Consider the following 21,856-nt stretch of genomic DNA (forward strand, 5'->3'; position numbering starts at 1 on the left):
TAAAACCAGATTTACCCAATACTTAAAACTTATTGCCGAGTCGTAATGAGAATCTTTGACCCTTCAGAAGCTCTCGAGGTACGCTTCTTGGTGGCTATATGGGCTGGGTGTGTCATTGTATTTTGCTGGTCTTCTGTTCGAATCTCGAGATCGAAAAATAATTTATAATTTTTCTTTTTTTTTAAATAAATTTTTTCTTCATTTCTCCATTATTCAAAGAATTACTATGAATCATTCCAAATCATATATTTCAAAACTATATTATAAATTTAAAATATTTCTATATTTTATCGGAATTTTAAGAGTCAAGTTCGCGCAAATGCGCAGAATCAATTAATATTCTTAGCATTGTGCTTTTAAAACCAGATTTACACAATACTTAAAACTTATTGCCGAGTCGTAATAAGAGTTTTTGACCATTCAGAAGCTCTTGAGGTACGAGTCTTGGTGGCTATATGGGCAGGGTGTGTCATTGTATTTTGCTGTCTTCTGTTCGAATCTCGAGATCGACAAACAATTTATAATTTTTCTTTTTTTTAAATAAATTTTATCTTTATTTTTCCATTATTCATAGAGTTACTATGAATCATTCCAAATCATATATTTCAAAACAATATTATAAATTTAAAATATTTCTATATTTTATCGGAATTTTAAGAGTCAAGTTCCCGCACATGCGCAGAATCTATTAATATTCTTAGCATTGTGCTTTTAAAACCAGATTTACACAATACTTAAAACTTATTGCCGAGTCGTAATGAGAATCTTTGACAATTCAGAAGCTCTCGAGGTACGAGTCTTGGTGGCTAGATCGGCAGGGTGTGTTATTGTATTTTGCTGGTCTTCTGTTCGAATCTCGAGATCGACCAATAATATATAATTTTTCTTTTTTTTAAATAAATTTTATCTTTATTTCTCCATTATTCAAAGAGTTACTATGAATCAGTACAAATCATATATTTCAAAACAATATTATAAATTTAAAATATTTCTATATTTTATCGGAATTTTAAGAGTCAAGTTCCCGCACATGCGAAGAATCTATTAATATTCTTAGCATTATGCTTTTAAAACCAGATTTACACAACACTTAAAACTTATTGCCGAGTCGTAATGAGAATCTTTGACCCTTCAGAAGCTCTCGAGGCACGCGTCTTGGTGGCTATATGGGCAGAGTGTGTCATTGTATTTTGCTGGTCTTCTGTTCGAATCTCGAGATCGACAAATAATTTATAATTTTTCTATTTTTAAAATAAATTTTATCTTTATTTTTCCAATATTCATAGAGTTACTATGAATCATTCCAAATCATATATTTCAAAACAATATTATAAATTTAAAATATTTCTATATTTTATCGGAATTTTAAGAGTCATGTTCCCGCACATGCGCAGAATCTATTAATATTCTTAGCATTGTGCTTTTAAAACCAGATTTACATAATACTTAAAACTTATTGCCGAGTCGTAATAAGAGTCGCTGACCATTCAGAAGCTCTCCAGGTACGAGTCATGGTGGGTATATGGGCAGGGTGTGTCATTGTATTTTGCTGTTTTCTGTTCGAATCTCGAGATCGACAAATAATTTATAATTTTTCTTTTTTTTAAATAAATTTTATCTTTATTTTTCCATTATTCATAGAGTTACTATGAATCATTCCAAATCATATATTTCAAAACAATATTATAAATTTAAAATATTTCTATATTTTATCGGAATTTTAAGAGTCATGTTCCCGCACATGCGCAGAATCTATTAATATTCTTAGCATTGTGCTTTTAAAACCAGATTTACACAATACTTAAAACTTATTGCCGAGTCGTAATGAGAATCTTTCTCCCTTCAGAAGCTCTCGAGGTACGAGTCTTGGTGGCTAGATCGGCAGGGTGTGTCATTCTATTTTGCTGGTCTTATGTTCGAATCTCGAGATCGAGAAATAATTTATAATTTTTCTTTTTTTTTTAACTAAATTTTATCTTTATTTCTCCATTATTCATAGAGTTACTATGAATCATTCCAAATCATATATTTCAAAACAATATTATAAATTTAAAATATTTCTATATTTTATCGGAATTTTAAGAGTCATGTTCCCGCACATGCGCAGAATCTATTAATATTCTTAGCATTGTGCTTTTAAAACCAGATTTACACAACACTTAAAACTTATTGCCGAGTCGTAATGAGAATCTTTGACCCTTCAGAAGCTCTCGAGGCACGCGTCTTGGTGGCTATATGGGCAGGGTGTGTCATTGTATTTTGCTGGTCTTCTGTTCGAATCTCGAGATCGACAAATAATATATAATTTTTCTTTTTTTTAAATAAATTTTATCTTTATTTTTCCAATATTCATAGAGTTACTATGAATCATTCCAAATCATATATTTCAAAACAATATTATAAATTTAAAATATTTCTATATTTTATCGGAATTTTAAGAGTCATGTTCCCGCACATGCGCAGAATCTATTAATATTCTTAGCATTGTGCTTTTAAAACCAGATTTACACAATACTTAAAACTTATTGCCGAGTCGTAATGAGAATCTTTCTCCCTTCAGAAGCTCTCGAGGTACGAGTCTTGGTGGCTAGATCGGCAGGGTGTGTCATTCTATTTTGCTGGTCTTATGTTCGAATCTCGAGATCGAGAAATAATTTATAATTTTTCTTTTTTTTTAAATAAATTTTATCTTTATTTCTCCATTATTCAAAGAGTTACTATGAATCAGTACAAATCATATATTTCAAAACAATATTATAAATTTAAAATATTTCTATATTTTATCGGAATTTTAAGAGTCATGTTCCCGCACATGCGCAGAATCTATTAATATTCTTAGCATTGTGCTTTTAAAACCAGATTTACACAATACTTAAAACTTATTGCCGAGTCGTAATGAGAATCTTTCTCCCTTCAGAAGCTCTCGAGGTACGAGTCTTGGTGGCTAGATCGGCAGGGTGTGTCATTCTATTTTGCTGGTCTTATGTTCGAATCTCGAGATCGATAAATAATTTATAATTTTTCTTTTTTTTTAAATAAATTTTATCTTTATTTTTCCATTATTCATAGAGTTACTATGAATCATTCCAAATCATATATTTCAAAACAATATTATAAATTTAAAATATTTCTATATTTTATCGGAATTTTAAGAGTCATGTTCCCGCACATGCGCAGAATCTATTAATATTCTTAGCATTGTGCTTTTAAAACCAGATTTACACAATACTTAAAACTTATTGCCGAGTCGTAATAAGAGTCGCTGACCATTCAGAAGCTCTCCAGGTACGAGTCATGCTGGCTATATGGGAAGGGTGTGTCATTGTATTTTGCTGTTTTCTGTTCGAATCTCGAGATCGACAAATAATTTATAATTTTTCTTTTTTTTATATAAATTTTATCTTTATTTTTCCATTATTCATAGAGTTACTATGAATCATTCCAAATCATATATTTCAAAACAATATTATAAATTTAAAATATTTCTATATTTAATCGGAATTTTAAGAGTCAAGTTCCCGCACATGCGCAGAATCTATTAATATTCTTAGCATTGTGCTTTTAAAACCAGATTTACACAATACTTAAAACTTATTGCCGAGTCGTAATGAGACTCTTTGACCCTTCAGAAGCTCTCGAGGTACGCGTTTTGGCGGCTATATGGGCAGGGTGTGTCATTGTATTTTGCAGGTCTTCTGTTCGAATCTCGAGATCGAAAAATAATTTATAATTTTTCTTTTTTTTAAGTAAATTTTATCTTTATTTCTCCATTATTCAAAGAGTTACTATGAATCATTCCAAATCATATATTTCAAAACAATATTATAAATTTAAAATATTTCTATATTTTATCGGAATTTTAAGAGTCAAGTTCGCGCACATGCGCAGAATCAATTAATATTTTTAGCATTGTGCTTTTAAAACCAGATTTACACAATACTTAAAACATATTGCCGAGTCGTAATGAGAATCTTTGACCCTTCAGAAGCTCTCGAGGTACGCGTCTTGGTGGCTATATGGGCTGGGTGTGTCATTGTATTTTGCTGGTCTTCTGTTCGAATCTCGAGATCGACAAATAATTAATAATTTTTCTTTTTTTTAAATAAATTTTATCTTTATTTTTCCATTATTCATAGAGTTACTATGAATCATTCCAAATCATATATTTCAAAACAATATTATAAATTTAAAGTATTTCGATATTTTATCGGAATTTTAAGAGTCAAGTTCGCGCACATGCGCAGAATCAATTAATATTCTTAGCATTGTGCTTCTAAAACCAGATTTACACAATACTTAAAACTTATTGCCGAGTCGTAATGAGAATCTTTGACCCTTCAGAAGCTCTCCAGGTACGAGTCATGGTGGCTATATGGGCAGGGTGTGTCATTGTATTTTGCTGGTCTTCTGTTCGAATCTCGAGATCGAAAAATAATTTATAATTTTCCTTTTTTTTTAAATAAATTTTATCTTCATTTCTCCATTATTCAAAGAGTTACTATGAATCATTCCAAATCATATATTTCAAAACTATATTATAAATTTAAAATATTTCTATATTTTATCGGAATTTTAAGAGTCAAGTTCCCGCACATGCGCAGAATCTATTAATATTCTTAGCATTGTGCTTTTAAAACCAGATTTACACAATACTTAAAACTTATTGCCGAGTCGTAATGAGAATCTTTGACCCTTCAGAAGCTCTCGAGGTACGCGTTTTGGCGGCTATATGGGCTGGGTGTGTCATTGTATTTTGCTGGTCTTCTGTTCGAATCTCGAGATCGACAAATAATTTATAATTTTTCTTTTTTTTAAATAAATTTTATCTTTATTTTTCCATTATTCATAGAGTTACTATGAATCATTCCAAATCATATATTTCAAAACAATATTATAAATTCAAAGTATTTCGATATTTTATCGGAATTTTAAGAGTCAAGTTCGCGCACATGCGCAGAATCAATTAATATTCTTAGCATTGTGCTTCTAAAACCAGATTTACACAATACTTAAAACTTATTGCCGAGTCGTAATGAGAATCTTTGACCCTTCAGAAGCTCTCGAGGTACGCGTTTTGGTGGCTATATGGGCAGGGTGTGTCATTGTATTTTGCTGGTCTTCTGTTCGAATCTCGAGATCGAAAAATAATTTATAATTTTTCTTTTTTTTAAGTAAATTTTATCTTTATTTCTCCATTATTCAAAGAGTTACTATGAATCATTCCAAATCATATATTTCAAAACAATATTATAAATTTAAAATATTTCTATATTTTATCGGAATTTTAAGAGTCAAGTTCCCGCACATGCGCAGAATCTATTAATATTCTTAGCATTGTGCTTTTAAAACCAGATTTACACAATACTTAAAACTTATTGCCGAGTCGTAATGAGAATCTTTGACCCTTCAGAAGCTCTCTAGGTACGAGTCTTGGTGGCTAGATCGGCAGGGTATGTCATTGTATTTTGCTGGTCTTCTGTTCGAATCTCGAGATCGACAAATAATTTATAATTTTTCTTTTTTTAAAATAAATTTTATCTTTATTTTTCCATTATTCATAGAGTTACTATGAATTATTCCAAATCATATATTTCAAAACAATATTATAAATTTAAAATATTTCTATATTTTATCGGAATTTTAAGAGTCAAGTTCCCGCACATGCGCAGAATCTATTAATATTCTTAGCATTGTGCTTTTAAAACCAGATTTACACAATACTTAAAACTTATTGCCGAGTCGTAATGAGAATCTTAGACCCTTCAGAAGCTCTCGAGGTACGAGTCTTGGTGGCTATATGGGCCGGGTGTGTCATTGTATTTTGCTGGTCTTCTGTTCGAATCTCGAGATCGACAAATAATTTATAATTTTTCTTTTTTTTAAATAAATTTTATCTTTATTTTTCCATTATTCTTAGAGTTACTATGAATCATTCCAAATCATATATTTCAAAACAATATTATAAATTTAAAATATTTCTATATTTTATCGGAATTTTAAGAGTCAAGTTCGCGCACATGCGCAGAATCTATTAATATTCTTAGCATTGTGCTTTTAAAACCAGATTTACACAATACTTAAAACTTATTGCCGAGTCGTAATGAGAATCTTTGACCCTTCAGAAGCTCTCGAGGTACGAGTCTTGGTGGCTAGATCGGCAGGGTGTGTCATTGTATTTTGCTGGTCTTATGTTCGAATCTCGAGATCGACAAATAATTTATAATTTTTCTTTTTTTTAAAATAAATTTTATCTTTATTTCTCCATTATTCATAGAGTTACTATGAATCATTCCAAATCATATATTTCAAAACAATATTATAAATTTAAAATATTTCTATATTTTATTGGAATTTTAAGAGTCATGTTCCCGCACATGCGCAGAATCTATTAATATTCTTAGCATTGTGCTTTTAAAACCAGATTTACACAATACTTAAAACTTATTGCCGAGTCGTAATGAGAATCTTTGACCCTTCAGAAGCTGTCTAGGTACGAGTCTTGGTGGCTAGATCGGCAGGGTATGTCATTGTATTTTGCTGGTCTTCTGTTCGAATCTCGAGATCGACAAATAATTTATAATTTTTCTTTTTTTAAAATAAATTTTATCTTTATTTTTCCATTATTCATAGAGTTACTATGAATCATTCCAAATCATATATTTCAAAACAATATTATAAATTTAAAATATTTCTATATTTTATCGGAATTTTAAGAGTCAAGTTCCCGCACATGCGCAGAATCTATTAATATTCTTAGCATATTGCTTTTAAAACCAGATTTACACAATACTTAAAGCTTATTGTCGAGTCGTAATGATAATCTTTGACCCTTCAGAAGCTCTCGAGGTACGCGTCCTGGTGGCTAGATCGGCAGGGTGTGTCATTGTATTTTGCTGGTCTTCTGTTCGAATCTCGAAATCGACAAATAATTTATAATTTTTCTTTTTTTTAAATAAATTTCAACTTTATTTCTCCATTATTCATAGAGTTACTATGAATCATTCCAAATCATATATTTCAAAACAATATTATAAATTTAAAATATTTCTATATTTTATCGGAATTTTAAAAGTCAAGTTCGCGCACATGCGCAGAGTCAATTAATATTCTTAGCATTGTGCTTTTAAAACCAGATTTACACAATACTTAAAACTTATTGCCGAGTCGTAATGAGAATCTTTGACACTTCAGAAGCTCTCGAGGTACGAGTCTTGGTGGCTAGAAGGGCAGGGTGTGTCATTGTATTTTGCTGGTCTTCTGTTCGAATCTCGAGATCGACAAATAATTTATAATTGTTCTTTTTTTAAAAATAAATTTTATCTTTATTTCTCCATCATTCATAGAGTTACTATGAATCATTCCAAATTATATATTTCAAAACAATATTATAAATTTAAAATATTTCTATATTTTATCGGAATTTTAAGAGTCAAGTTCCCGCACATGCGCAGAATCTATTAATATTCTTAGCATTTCGCTTTTAAAACCAGATTTACACAATACTTAAAACTTATTGCCGAGTCTTAATAAGAGTCTTTGACAATTCAGAAGCTCTCGAGGTACGAGTCTTGGTGGCTAGATCGGCAGGGTGTGTCATTGTATTTTGCTGGTCTTCTGTTCGAATCTCGAGATCGAAAAATAATTTATAATTTTTCTTTTTTTTAAATAAATTTTATCTTTATTTCTCCATTATTCATAGAGTTACTATGAATCATTCCAAATCATATATTTCAAAAAAAATATTATAAATTTAAAATATTCCTATATTTTATCGGAATTTTAAGAGTCAAGTTCCCGCACATGCGCAGAATCTATTAATATTCTTAGCATTGCGCTTTTAAAACCAGATTTACACAATAATTAAAACTTATTGCCGAGTCTTAATAAGAGTCTTCGACAATTCAGAAGCTCTCGAGGTACGAGTCTTGGTGGCTAGATCGGCAGGGTGTGTCATTGTATTTTGCTGGTCTTCTGTTCGAATCTCGAGATCGACAAATAATTTATAATTGTTCTTTTTTTAAAATAAATTTTATCTTTATTTCTCCATCATTCATAGAGTTACTATGAATCATTCCAAATCATATATTTCAAAAAAAAAATATTATAAATTTAAAATATTTCTATATATTATCGGAATTTTAAGAGTCAAGTTCCCGCACAGGCGCAGAATCTATTAATATTCTTAGCATTGCGCTTTTAAAACCAGATTTACACAATACTTAAAACTTATTGCCGAGTCTTAATAAGAGTCTTTGACAATTCAGAAGCTCTCGAGGTACGAGTCTTGGTGGCTAGATCGGCTGGGTATGTCATTGTATTTTGCTGGTCTTCTGTTCGAATCTCGAGATCGACAAATAATTTATAATTTTTCTTTTTTTGAAATAAATTTTATCTTTATTTCTCCATTATTCATAGAGTTACTATGAATCATTCCAAATCATATATTTAAAAACTATATTATAAAATTAAAATATTTCTATATATTATCGGAATTTTAAGAGTCAAGTTCCCGCACAGGCGCAGAATCTATTAATATTCTTAGCATTGCGCTTTTAAAACCAGATTTACACAATACTTAAAACTTATTGCCGAGTCTTAATAAGAGTCTTTGACAATTCAGAAGCTCTCGAGGTACGAGTCTTGGTGGCTAGATCGGCAGGGTATGTCATTGTATTTTGCTGGTCTTCTGTTCGAATCTCGAGATCGACAAATAATTTATAATTGTTCTTTTTTTTAAATAAATTTTATCTTTATTTCTGCATCATTCATAGAGTTACTATGAATCATTCCAAATCATATATTTCAAAACAATATTATAAATTTAAAATATTTCTATATTTTATCGGAATTTTAAGAGTCAAGTTCCCGCACATGCGCAGAATCTATTAATATTCTTAGCATTGCGCTTTTAAAACCAGATTTACACAATACTTAAAACTTATTGCCGAGTCTTAATAAGAGTCTTTGACAATTCAGAAGCTCTCGAGGTACGAGTCTTGGGGGCTAGATCGGCAGGGTATGTCATTGTATTTTGCTGGTCTTCTGTTCGAATCTCGAGATCGACAAATAATTTATAATTTTTCTTTTTTTGAAATAAATTTTATCTTTATTTCTCCATTATTCATAGAGTTACTATGAATCATTCCAAATCATATATTTCAAAACAATATTATAAATTTAATATATTTCTATATTTTATCGGAATTTTAAGAGTCAAGTTCCCGCACATGCGCAGAATCTATTAATATTCTTAGCATTGCGCTTTTAAAACCAGATTTACACAATACTTAAAACTTATCACCGAGTCTTAATAAGAGTCTTTGACAATTCAGAAGCTTTCGAGGTACGAGTCTTGGTGGCTAGATCGGCAGGGTGTGTCATTGTATTTTGCTGGTCTTCTGTTCGAATCTCGAGATCGACAAATAATTTGTAATTGTTCTTTTTTTTAAAATAAATTTTATCTTTATTTCTCCATCATTCATAGAGTTACTATGAATCATTCCAAACCATATATTTCAAAAAAAATATTATAAATTTTAAATATTTCTATATTTTATCGGAATTTTAAGAGTCAAGTTCCCGCACATGCGCAGAATCTATTAATATTCTTAGCATTGCGCTTTTAAAACCAGATTTACACAATACTTAAAACTTATCGCCGAGTCTTAATAAGAGTCTTTGACAATTCAGCAGCTCTCGAGGTACGAGTCTTGGTGGCTAGATCGGCAGGGTATGTCTTTGTATTTTGCTGGTCTTCTGTTCGAATCTCGAGATTTACAAATAATTTATAATTTTTCTTTTTTTTTTAAATAAATTTTATCTTTATTTCTCCATTATTCATAGAGTTACTATGAATCATTCCAAATCATATATTTCAAAACAATATTATAAATTTAAAATATTTCTATATTTTATCGGAATTTCAAGAGTCATGTTCCCGCACATGCGCAGAATCTATTAATATTCTTAGCATTGCGCTTTTAAAACCAGATTTACACAATACTTAAAACTTATTGCCGATTCTTAATAAGAGTCTTTGACAATTCAGAAGCACTCGAGTTACGAGTCTTGGTGGCTAGATCCGCAGGGTATGTCATTGTATTTTGCTGGTCTTCTGTTCGAATCTCGAGATCGACAAATAATTTATAATTTTTCTTTTTTTTAAATAAATTTTATCTTTATTTCTCCATTATTCATAGAGTTACTATGAATCATTCCAAATCATATATTTCAAAAAAAATATTATAAATTTAAAATATTTCTATATTTTATCGGAATTTTAAGAGTCAAGTTCCCACACATGCGCAGAATCTATTAATATTCTTAGCATTGTGCTTTTAAAACCAGATTTACACAATACTTAAAACTTATTGCCGAGTCGTAATGAGAATCTTTGACCCTTCAGCAGCGCTCGAGGTACGAGTCTTGGTGGCTAGATCGGCAGGGTGTGTCATTGTATTTTGCTAGTCTTCTGTTCGAATCTCGAGATCGACAAATAATTTATAATTGTTCTTTTTTTTTAAATAAATTTTATCTTTATTTCTCCATCATTCATAGAGTTACTATGAATCATTCCAAATCATATATTTCAAAAAAAATATTATAAATTTAAAATATTTCTATATTTTATCGGAATTTTAAGAGTCAAGTTCCCGCACATGCGCAGAATCTATTAATATTCTTAGTATATTGCTTTTAAAAAAAGATTTACACAATACTTAAAACTTATCGCCGAGTCTTAATAAGAGTCTTTGACAATTCAGAAGCTTTCGAGGTACGAGTCTTGGTGGCTAGATCGGCAGGGTGTGTCATTGTATTTTGCTGGTCTTCTGTTCGAATTTCGAGATCGACAAATAATTTATAATTGTTCTTTTTTTTAAAATAAATTTTATCTTTATTTCTCCATCATTCATAGAGTTACTATGAATCATTCCAAACCATATATTTCAAAAAAAATATTATAAATTTTAAATATTTCTATATTTTATCGGAATTTTAAGAGTCAAGTTCCCGCACATGCGCAGAATCTATTAATATTCTTAGCATTGTGCTTTTAAAACCAGATTTACACAATACTTAAAACTTATTGCCGAGTCGTAATGAGAATCTTTGACCCTTCAGCAGCTCTCGAGGTACGAGTCTTGGTGGCTAGATCGGCAGGGTATGTCATTGTATTTTGCTGGTCTTCTGTTCGAATCTCGAGATTTACAAATAATTTATAATTTTTCTTTTTTTTTAAATAAATTTTATCTTTATTTCTCCATTATTCATAGAGTTACTATGAATCATTCCAAATCATATATTTCAAAACAATATTATAAATTTAAAATATTTCTATATTTTATCGGAATTTTAAGAGTCAAGTTCCCGCACAGGCGCAGAATCTATTAATATTCTTAGCATTGCGCTTTTAAAACCAGATTTACACAATACTTAAAACTTATTGCCGATTCTTAATAAGAGTCTTTGACAATTCAGAAGCTCTCGAGGTACGAGTCTTGGTGGCTAGATCGGCAGGGTATGTCATTGTATTTTGCTGGTCTTCTGTTCGAATCTCGAGATCGACAAATAATTTATAATTGTTCTTTTTTTTAAATAAATTTTATCTTTATTTCTGCATCATTCATAGAGTTACTATGAATCATTCCAAATCATATATTTCAAAACAATATTATAAATTTAAAATATTTCTATATTTTATCGGAATTTTAAGAGTCAAGTTCCCGCACATGCGCAGAATCTATTAATATTCTTAGCATTGCGCTTTTAAAACCAGATTTACACAATACTTAAAACTTATTGCCGATTCTTAATAAGAGTCTTTGACAATTCAGAAGAACTCGAGTTACGAGTCTTGGTGGCTAGATCCGCAGGGTATGTCATTGTATTTTGCTGGTCTTCTGTTCGAATCTCGAGATCGACAAATAATTTATAATTTTTCTTTTTTTTAAATAAATTTTATCTTTATTTCTCCATTATTCATAGAGTTACTATGAATCATTCCAAATCATATATTTCAAAAAAAATATTATAAATTTTAAATATTTCTATATTTTATCGGAATTTTAAGAGTCAAGTTCCCGCACAGGCGCAGAATCTATTAAAATTCTTAGCATTGCGCTTTTAAAACCAGATTTACACAATACTTAAAACTTATTGCCGATTCTTAATAAGAGTCTTTGACAATTCAGAAGCTCTCGAGGTACGAGTCTTGGTGGCTAGATCGGCAGGGTATGTCATTGTATTTTGCTGGTCTTCTGTTCGAATCTCGAGATCGACAAATAATTTATAATTTTTCTTTTTTTTAATAAATTTTATCTTTATTTCTCCATTATTCATAGAGTTACTATGAATCATTCCAAATCATATATTTCAAAAAAAATATTATAAATTTAAAATATTTCTATATTTTATCGGAATTTTAAGAGTCAAGTTCCCGCACATGCGCAGAATCTATTAATATTCTTAGCATTGCGCTTTTAAAACCAGATTTACACAATACTTAAAACTTATTGCCGATTCTTAATAAGAGTCTTTGACAATTCAGAAGCACTCGAGTTACGAGTCTTGGTGGCTAGATCGGCAGGGTATGTCATTGTATTTTGCTGGTCTTCTGTTCGAATCTCGAGATCGACAAATAATTTATAATTTTTCTTTTTTTGAAATAAATTTTATCTTTATTTCTCCATTATTCATAGAGTTACTATGAATCATTCCAAATCATATATTTCAAAACAATATTATAAATTTAATATATTTCTATATTTTATCGGAATTTTAAGAGTCAAGTCCCCGCACATGCGCAGAATCTATTAATATTCTTAGCATTGCGCTTTTAAAACCAGATTTACACAATAATTAAAACTTATTGCCGAGTCTTAATAAGAGTCTTCGACAATTCAGAAGCTCTCTAGGTACGAGTCTTGGTGGCTAGATCGGCAGGGTGTGTCATTGTATTTTGCTGGTCTTCTGTTCGAATCTCGAGATCGACAAATAATTTATAATTGTTCTTTTTTTTAAATAAATTTTATCTTTATTTCTCCATCATTCATAGAGTTACTATGAATCATTCCAAATCATATATTTCAAAAAAAATATTATAAATTTAAAATATTTCTATATATTATCGGAATTTTAAGAGTCAAGTTCCCGCACAGGCGCAGAATCTATTAATATTCTTAGCATTGCGCTTTTAAAACCAGATTTACACAATACTTAAAACTTATTGCCGAGTCTTAATAAGAGTCTTTGACAATTCAGAAGCTCTCGAGGTACGAGTCTTGGTGGCTAGATCGGCAGGGTATGTCATTGTATTTTGCTGGTCTTCTGTTCGAATCTCGAGATCGACAAATAATTTATAATTGTTCTTTTTTTTAAATAAATTTTATCTTTATTTCTGCATCATTCATAGAGTTACTATGAATCATTCCAAATCATATATTTCAAAACAATATTATAAATTTAAAATATTTCTATATTTTATCGGAATTTTAAGAGTGAAGTTCCCGCACATGCGCAGAATCTATTAATATTCTTAGCATTGCGCTTTTAAAACCAGATTTACACAATACTTAAAACTTATTGCCGAGTCTTAATAAGAGTCTTTGACAATTCAGAAGCTCTCGATGTACGAGTCTTGGTGGCTAGATCGGCAGGGTGTGTCATTGTATTTTGCTGGTCTTCTGTTCGAATCTCGAGATCGACAAATAATTTATAATTGTTCTTTTTTTTTAAATAAATTTTATCTTTATTTCTCCATCATTCATAGAGTTACTATGAATCATTCCAAATCATATATTTCAAAAAAAATATTATAAATTTAAAATATTTCTATATTTTATCGGAATTTTAAGAGTCAAGTTCCCGCACATGCGCAGAATCTATTAATATTCTTAGCATTGCGCTTTTAAAACCAGATTTACACAATACTTAAAACTTATCGCCGAGTCTTAATAAGAGTCTTTGACAATTCAGAAGCTTTCGAGGTACGAGTCTTGGTGGCTAGATCGGCAGGGTGTGTCATTGTATTTTGCTGGTCTTCTGTTCGAATCTCGAGATCGACAAATAATTTGTAATTGTTCTTTTTTTTAAAATAAATTTTATCTTTATTTCTCCATCATTCATAGAGTTACTATGAATCATTCCAAACCATATATTTCAAAAAAAATATTATAAATTTTAAATATTTCTATATTTTATCGGAATTTTAAGAGTCAAGTTCCCGCACATGCGCAGAATCTATTAATATTCTTAGCATTGCGCTTTTAAAACCAGATTTACACAATACTTAAAACTTATCGCCGAGTCTTAATAAGAGTCTTTGACAATTCAGCAGCTCTCGAGGTACGAGTCTTGGTGGCTAGATCGGCAGGGTATGTCTTTGTATTTTGCTGGTCTTCTGTTCGAATCTCGAGATTTACAAATAATTTATAATTTTTCTTTTTTTTTTAAATAAATTTTATCTTTATTTCTCCATTATTCATAGAGTTACTATGAATCATTCCAAATCATATATTTCAAAACAATATTATAAATTTAAAATATTTCTATATTTTATCGGAATTTCAAGAGTCAAGTTCCCGCACATGCGCAGAATCTATTAATATTCTTAGCATTGCGCTTTTAAAACCAGATTTACACAATACTTAAAACTTATTGCCGATTCTTAATAAGAGTCTTTGACAATTCAGAAGCACTCGAGTTACGAGTCTTGGTGGCTAGATCCGCAGGGTATGTCATTGTATTTTGCTGGTCTTCTGTTCGAATCTCGAGATCGACAAATAAGTTATAATTTTTCTTTTTTTTAAATAAATTTTATCTTTATTTCTCCATTATTCATAGAGTTACTATGAATCATTCCAAATCATATATTTCAAAAAAAATATTATAAATTTAAAATATTTCTATATTTTATCGGAATTTTAAGAGTCAAGTTCCCGCACATGCGCAGAATCTATTAATATTCTTAGCATTGTGCTTTTAAAACCATATTTACACAATACTTAAAACTTATTGCCGAGTCGTAATGAGAATCTTTGACCCTTCAGCAGCGCTCGAGGTACGAGTCTTGGTGGCTAGATCGGCAGGGTGTGTCATTGTATTTTGCTGGTCTTCTGTTCGAATCTCGAGATCGACAAATAATTTATAATTGTTCTTTTTTTTTAAATAAATTTTATCTTTATTTCTCCATCATTCATAGAGTTACTATGAATCATTCCAAATCATATATTTCAAAAAAATATTATAAATTTAAAATATTTCTATATTTTATCGGAATTTTAAGAGTCAAGTTCCCGCACATGCGCAGAATCTATTAATATTCTTAGCATTGCGCTTTTAAAACCAGATTTACACAATACTTAAAACTTATTGCCGAGTCTTAATAAGAGTCTTTGACAATTCAGAAGCTCTCGAGGTACGAGTCTTGGTGGCTAGATCGGCAGGGTGTGTCATTGTATTTTGCTGGTCTTCTGTTCGAATCTCGAGATCGACAAATAATTTATAATTTTTCTTTTTTTTAAATAAATTTTATCTTTATTTCTCCATTATTCATAGAGTTACTATGAATCATTCCAAATCATATATTTCAAAAAAAATATTATAAATTTAAAATATTTCTATATTTTATCGGAATTTTAAGAGTCAAGTTCCCGCACATGCGCAGAATCTATTAATATTCTTAGTATATTGCTTTTAAAAAAAGATTTACACAATACTTAAAACTTATTGCCGAGTCGTAATGAGAATCTTTGACCCTTCAGAAGCTCTCGAGGTACGAGTCTTGGTGGCTAAATCGGCATGGCGTGTCATTGTATTTTGCTGGTCTTCTGTTCGAATCTCGAGATCGACAAATAAATTATAATTGTTCTTTTTTTTTAAATAAATTTTATCTTTATTTCTCCATCATTCATAGAGTTACTATGAATCATTCCAAATCATATATTTCAAAAAAAATATTATAAATTTAAAATATTTCTATATTTTATCGGAATTTTAAGAGTCAAGTTCCCGCACATGCGCAGAATCTATTAATATTCTTAGTATATTGCTTTTAAAAAAAGATTTACACAATACTTAAAACTTATTGCCGAGTCGTAATGAGAATCTTTGACCCTTCAGAAGCTCTCGAGGTACGAGTCTTGGTGGCTAAATCGGCATGGTGTGTCATTGTATTTTGCGGGTCTTCTGTTCGAATCTCGAGATCGACAAATAATTTATAATTGTTCTTTTTTTTAAATAAATTTTATCTTTATTTCTCCATCATTCATAGAGTTACTATGAATCATTCCAAATCATATATTTCAAAAAAAATATTATAAATTTAAAATATTTCTATATTTTATCGGAATTTGAAGAGTCAAGTTCCCGCACATGCGCAGAATCTATTAATATTCTTAGCATTGCGCTTTTAAAACCAGATTTACACAATACTTAAAACTTATCGCCGAGTCTTAATAAGAGTCTTTGACAATTCAGAAGCTTTCGAGGTACGAGTTTTGGTGGCTAGATCGGCAGGGTGTGTCATTGTATTTTGCTGGTCTTCTGTTCGAATCTCGAGATCGACAAATAATTTGTAATTGTTCTTTTTTTTAAAATAAATTTTATCTTTATTTCTCCATCATTCATAGAGTTACTATGAATCATTCCAAACCATATATTTCAAAAAAAATATTACAAATTTTAAATATTTCTATATTTTATCGGAATTTTAAGAGTCAAGTTCCCGCACATGCGCAGAATCTATTAATATTCTTAGCATTGCGCTTTTAAAACCAGATTTACACAATACTTAAAACTTATCGCCGAGTCTTAATAAGAGTCTTTGACAATTCAGCAGCTCTCGAGGTACGAGTCTTGGTGGCTAGATCGGCAGGGTATGTCTTTGTATTTTGCTGGTCTTCTGTTCGAATCTCGAGATTTACAAATAATTTATAATTTTTCTTTTTTTTTTAAATAAATTTTATCTTTATTTCTCCATTATTCATAGAGTTACTATGAATCATTCCAAATCATATATTTCAAAACAATATTATAAATTTAAAATATTTCTATATTTTATCGGAATTTCAAGAGTCAAGTTCCCGCACATGCGCAGAATCTATTAATATTCTTAGCATTGCGCTTTTAAAACCAGATTTACACAATACTTAAAACTTATTGCCGATTCTTAATAAGAGTCTTTGACAATTCAGAAGCACTCGAGTTACGAGTCTTGGTGGCTAGATCCGCAGGGTATGTCATTGTATTTTGCTGGTCTTCTGTTCGAATCTCGAGATCGACAAATAATTTATAATTTTTCTTTTTTTTAAATAAATTTTATCTTTATTTCTCCATTATTCATAGAGTTACTATGAATCATTCCAAATCATATATTTCAAAAAAAATATTATAAATTTAAAATATTTCTATATTTTATCGGAATTTTCAGAGTCAAGTTCCCGCACATGCGCAGAATCTATTAATATTCTTAGCATTGTGCTTTTAAAACCATATTTACACAATACTTAAAACTTATTGCCGAGTCGTAATGAGAATCTTTGACCCTTCAGCAGCGCTCGAGGTACGAGTCTTGGTGGCTAGATCGGCAGGGTGTGTCATTGTATTTTGCTGGTCTTCTGTTCGAATCTCGAGATCGACAAATAATTTATAATTGTTCTTTTTTTTTAAATAAATTTTATCTTTATTTCTCCATCATTCATAGAGTTACTATGAATCATTCCAAATCATATATTTCAAAAAAATATTATAAATTTAAAATATTTCTATATTTTATCGGAATTTTAAGAGTCAAGTTCCCGCACATGCGCAGAATCTATTAATATTCTTAGCATTGCGCTTTTAAAACCAGATTTACACAATACTTAAAACTTATTGCCGAGTCTTAATAAGAGTCTTTGACAATTCAGAAGCTCTCGAGGTACGAGTCTTGGTGGCTAGATCGGCAGGGTGTGTCATTGTATTTTGCTGGTCTTCTGTTCGAATCTCGAGATCGACAAATAATTTATAATTTTTCTTTTTTTTAAATAAATTTTATCTTTATTTCTCCATTATTCATAGAGTTACTATGAATCATTCCAAATCATATATTTCAAAAAAAATATTATAAATTTAAAATATTTCTATATTTTATCGGAATTTTAAGAGTCAAGTTCCCGCACATGCGCAGAATCTATTAATATTCTTAGTATATTGCTTTTAAAAAAAGATTTACACAATACTTAAAACTTACTGCCGAGTCGTAATGAGAATCTTTGACCCTTCAGAAGCTCTCGAGGTACGAGTCTTGGTGGCTAAATCGGCATGGCGTGTCATTGTATTTTGCTGGTCTTCTGTTCGAATCTCGAGATCGACAAATAAATTATAATTGTTCTTTTTTTTTAAATAAATTTTATCTTTATTTCTCCATCATTCATAGAGTTACTATGAATCATTCCAAATCATATATTTCAAAAAAAATATTATAAATTTAAAATATTTCTATATTTTATCGGAATTTTAAGAGTCAAGTTCCCGCACATGCGCAGAATCTATTAATATTCTTAGTATATTGCTTTTAAAAAAAGATTTACACAATACTTAAAACTTACTGCCGAGTCGTAATGAGAATCTTTGACCCTTCAGAAGCTCTCGAGGTACGACTCTTGGTGGCTAAATCGGCATGGTGTGTCATTGTATTTTGCGGGTCTTCTGTTCGAATCTCGAGATCGACAAATAATTTATAATTGTTCTTTTTTTTAAATAAATTTTATCTTTATTTCTCCATCATTCATAGAGTTACTATGAATCATTCCAAATCATATATTTCAAAAAAAATATTATAAATTTAAAATATTTCTATATTTTATCGGAATTTGAAGAGTCAAGTTCCCGCACATGCGCAGAATCTATTAATATTCTTAGCATTGCGCTTTTAAAACCAGATTTACACAATACTTAAAACTTATCGCCGAGTCTTAATAAGAGTCTTTGACAATTCAGAAGCTTTCGAGGTACGAGTCTTGGTGGCTAGATCGGCAGGGTGTGTCATTGTATTTTGCTGGTCTTCTGTTCGAATTTCGAGATCGACAAATAATTTATAATTGTTCTTTTTTTTAAAATAAATTTTATCTTTATTTCTCCATCATTCATAGAGTTACTATGAATCATTCCAAACCATATATTTCAAAAAAAATATTATAAATTTTAAAAATTTCTATATTTTATCGGACTTTTAAGAGTCAAGTTCCCGCACATGCGCAGAATCTATTAATATTCTTAGCATTGTGCTTTTAAAACCAGATTTACACAATACTTAAAACTTATTGCCGAGTCGTAATGAGAATCTTTGACCCTTCAGCAGCTCTCGAGGTACGAGTCTTGGTGGCTAGATCGGCACGGTATGTCATTGTATTTTGCTGGTCTTCTGTTCGAATCTCGAGATTTACAAATAATTTATAATTTTTCTTTTTTTTTAAATAAATTTTATCTTTATTTCTCCATTATTCATAGAGTTACTATGAATCATTCCAAATCATATATTTCAAAACAATATTATAAATTTAAAATATTTCTATATTTTATCGGAATTTTAAGAGTCAAGTTCCCGCACAGGCGCAGAATCTATTAATATTCTTAGCATTGCGCTTTTAAAACCAGATTTACACAATACTTAAAACTTATTGCCGATTCTTAATAAGAGTCTTTGACAATTCAGAAGCTCTCGAGGTACGAGTCTTGGTGGCTAGATCGGCAGGGTATGTCATTGTATTTTGCTGGTCTTCTGTTCGAATCTCGAGATCGACAAATAATTTATAATTGTTCTTTTTTTTAAATAAATTTTATCTTTATTTCTGCATCATTCATAGAGTTACTATGAATCATTCCAAATCATATATTTCAAAACAATATTATAAATTTAAAATATTTCTATATTTTATCGGAATTTTAAGAGTCAAGTTCCCGCACATGCGCAGAATCTATTAATATTCTTAGCATTGCGCTTTTAAAACCAGATTTACACAATACTTAAAACTTATTGCCGATTCTTAATAAGAGTCTTTGACAATTCAGAAGCACTCGAGTTACGAGTCTTGGTGGCTAGATCCGCAGGGTATGTCATTGTATTTTGCTGGTCTTCTGTTCGAATCTCGAGATCGACAAATAATTTATAATTTTTCTTTTTTTTAAATAAATTTTATCTTTATTTCTCCATTATTCATAGAGTTACTATGAATCATTCCAAATCATATATTTCAAAAAAAATATTATAAATTTTAAATATTTCTATATTTTATCGGAATTTTAAGAGTCAAGTTCCCGCACAGGCGCAGAATCTATTAATATTCTTAGCATTGCGCTTTTAAAACCAGATTTACACAATACTTAAAACTTATTGCCGATTCTTAATAAGAGTCTTTGACAATTCAGAAGCTCTCGAGGTACGAGTCTTGGTGGCTAGATCGGCAGGGTATGTCATTGTATTTTGCTGGTCTTCTGTTCGAATCTCGAGATCGACAAATAATTTATAATTTTTCTTTTTTTTAAATAAATTTTATCTTTATTTCTCCATTATTCATAGAGTTACTATGAATCATTCCAAATCATATATTTCAAAAAAAATATTATAAATTTAAAATATTTCTATATTTTATCGGAATTTTAAGAGTCAAGTTCCCGCACATGCGCAGAATCTATTAATATTCTTAGCATTGCGCTTTTAAAACCAGATTTACACAATACTTAAAACTTATTGCCGATTCTTAATAAGAGTCTTTGACAATTCAGAAACACTCGAGTTACGAGTCTTGGTGGCTAGATCGGCAGGGTATGTCATTGTATTTTGCTGGTCTTCTGTTCGAATCTCGAGATCGACAAATAATTTATAATTTTTCTTTTTTTTAAATAAATTTTATCTTTATTTCTCCATTATTCATAGAGTTACTATGAATCATTCCAAATCATATATTTCAAAAAAAATATTATAAATTTAAAATATTTCTATATTTTATCGGAATTTTAAGAGTCAAGTTCCCGCACAGGCGCAGAATCTATTAATATTCTTAGCATTGCGCTTTTAAAACCAGATTTACACAATACTTAAAACTTATTGCCGAGTCTTAATAAGAGTCTTTGACAATTCAGAAGCTCTCGAGGTACGAGTCTTGGTGGCTAGATCGGCAGGGTATGTCATTGTATTTTGCTGGTCTTCTGTTCGAATCTCGAGATCGACAAATAATTTATAATTGTTCTTTTTTTTAAATAAATTTTATCTTTATTTCTGCATCATTCATAGAGTTACTATGTATCATTCCAAATCATATATTTCAAAACAATATTATAAATTTAAAATATTTCTATATTTTATCGGAATTTTAAGAGTCAAGTTCCCGCACAGGCGCAGAATCTATTAATATTCTTAGCATTGCGTTTTTAAAACCAGATTTACACAATACTTAAAACTTATTGCCGAGTCTTAATAAGAGTCTTTGACAATTCAGAAGCTCTCGAGGTACGAGTCTTGGTGGCTAGATCGGCAGGGTATGTCATTGTATTTTGCTGGTCTTCTGTTCGAATCTCGAGATCGACAAATAATTTATAATTGTTCTTTTTTTTAAATAAATTTTATCTTTATTTCTGCATCATTCATAGAGTTACTATGAATCATTCCAAATCATATATTTCAAAACAATATTATAAATTTAAAATATTTCTATATTTTATCGGAATTTTAAGAGTCAAGTTCCCGCACATGCGCAGAATCTATTAATATTCTTAGCATTGCGCTTTTAAAACCAGATTTACACAATACTTAAAACTTATTGCCGATTCTTAATAAGAGTCTTTGACAATTCAGAAGCACTCGAGTTACGAGTCTTGG

This window comes from Argiope bruennichi, chromosome 6, assembly GCF_947563725.1.
Source record: "Argiope bruennichi chromosome 6, qqArgBrue1.1, whole genome shotgun sequence".
Taxonomy (NCBI): Eukaryota; Metazoa; Arthropoda; class Arachnida; order Araneae; family Araneidae; genus Argiope; species Argiope bruennichi.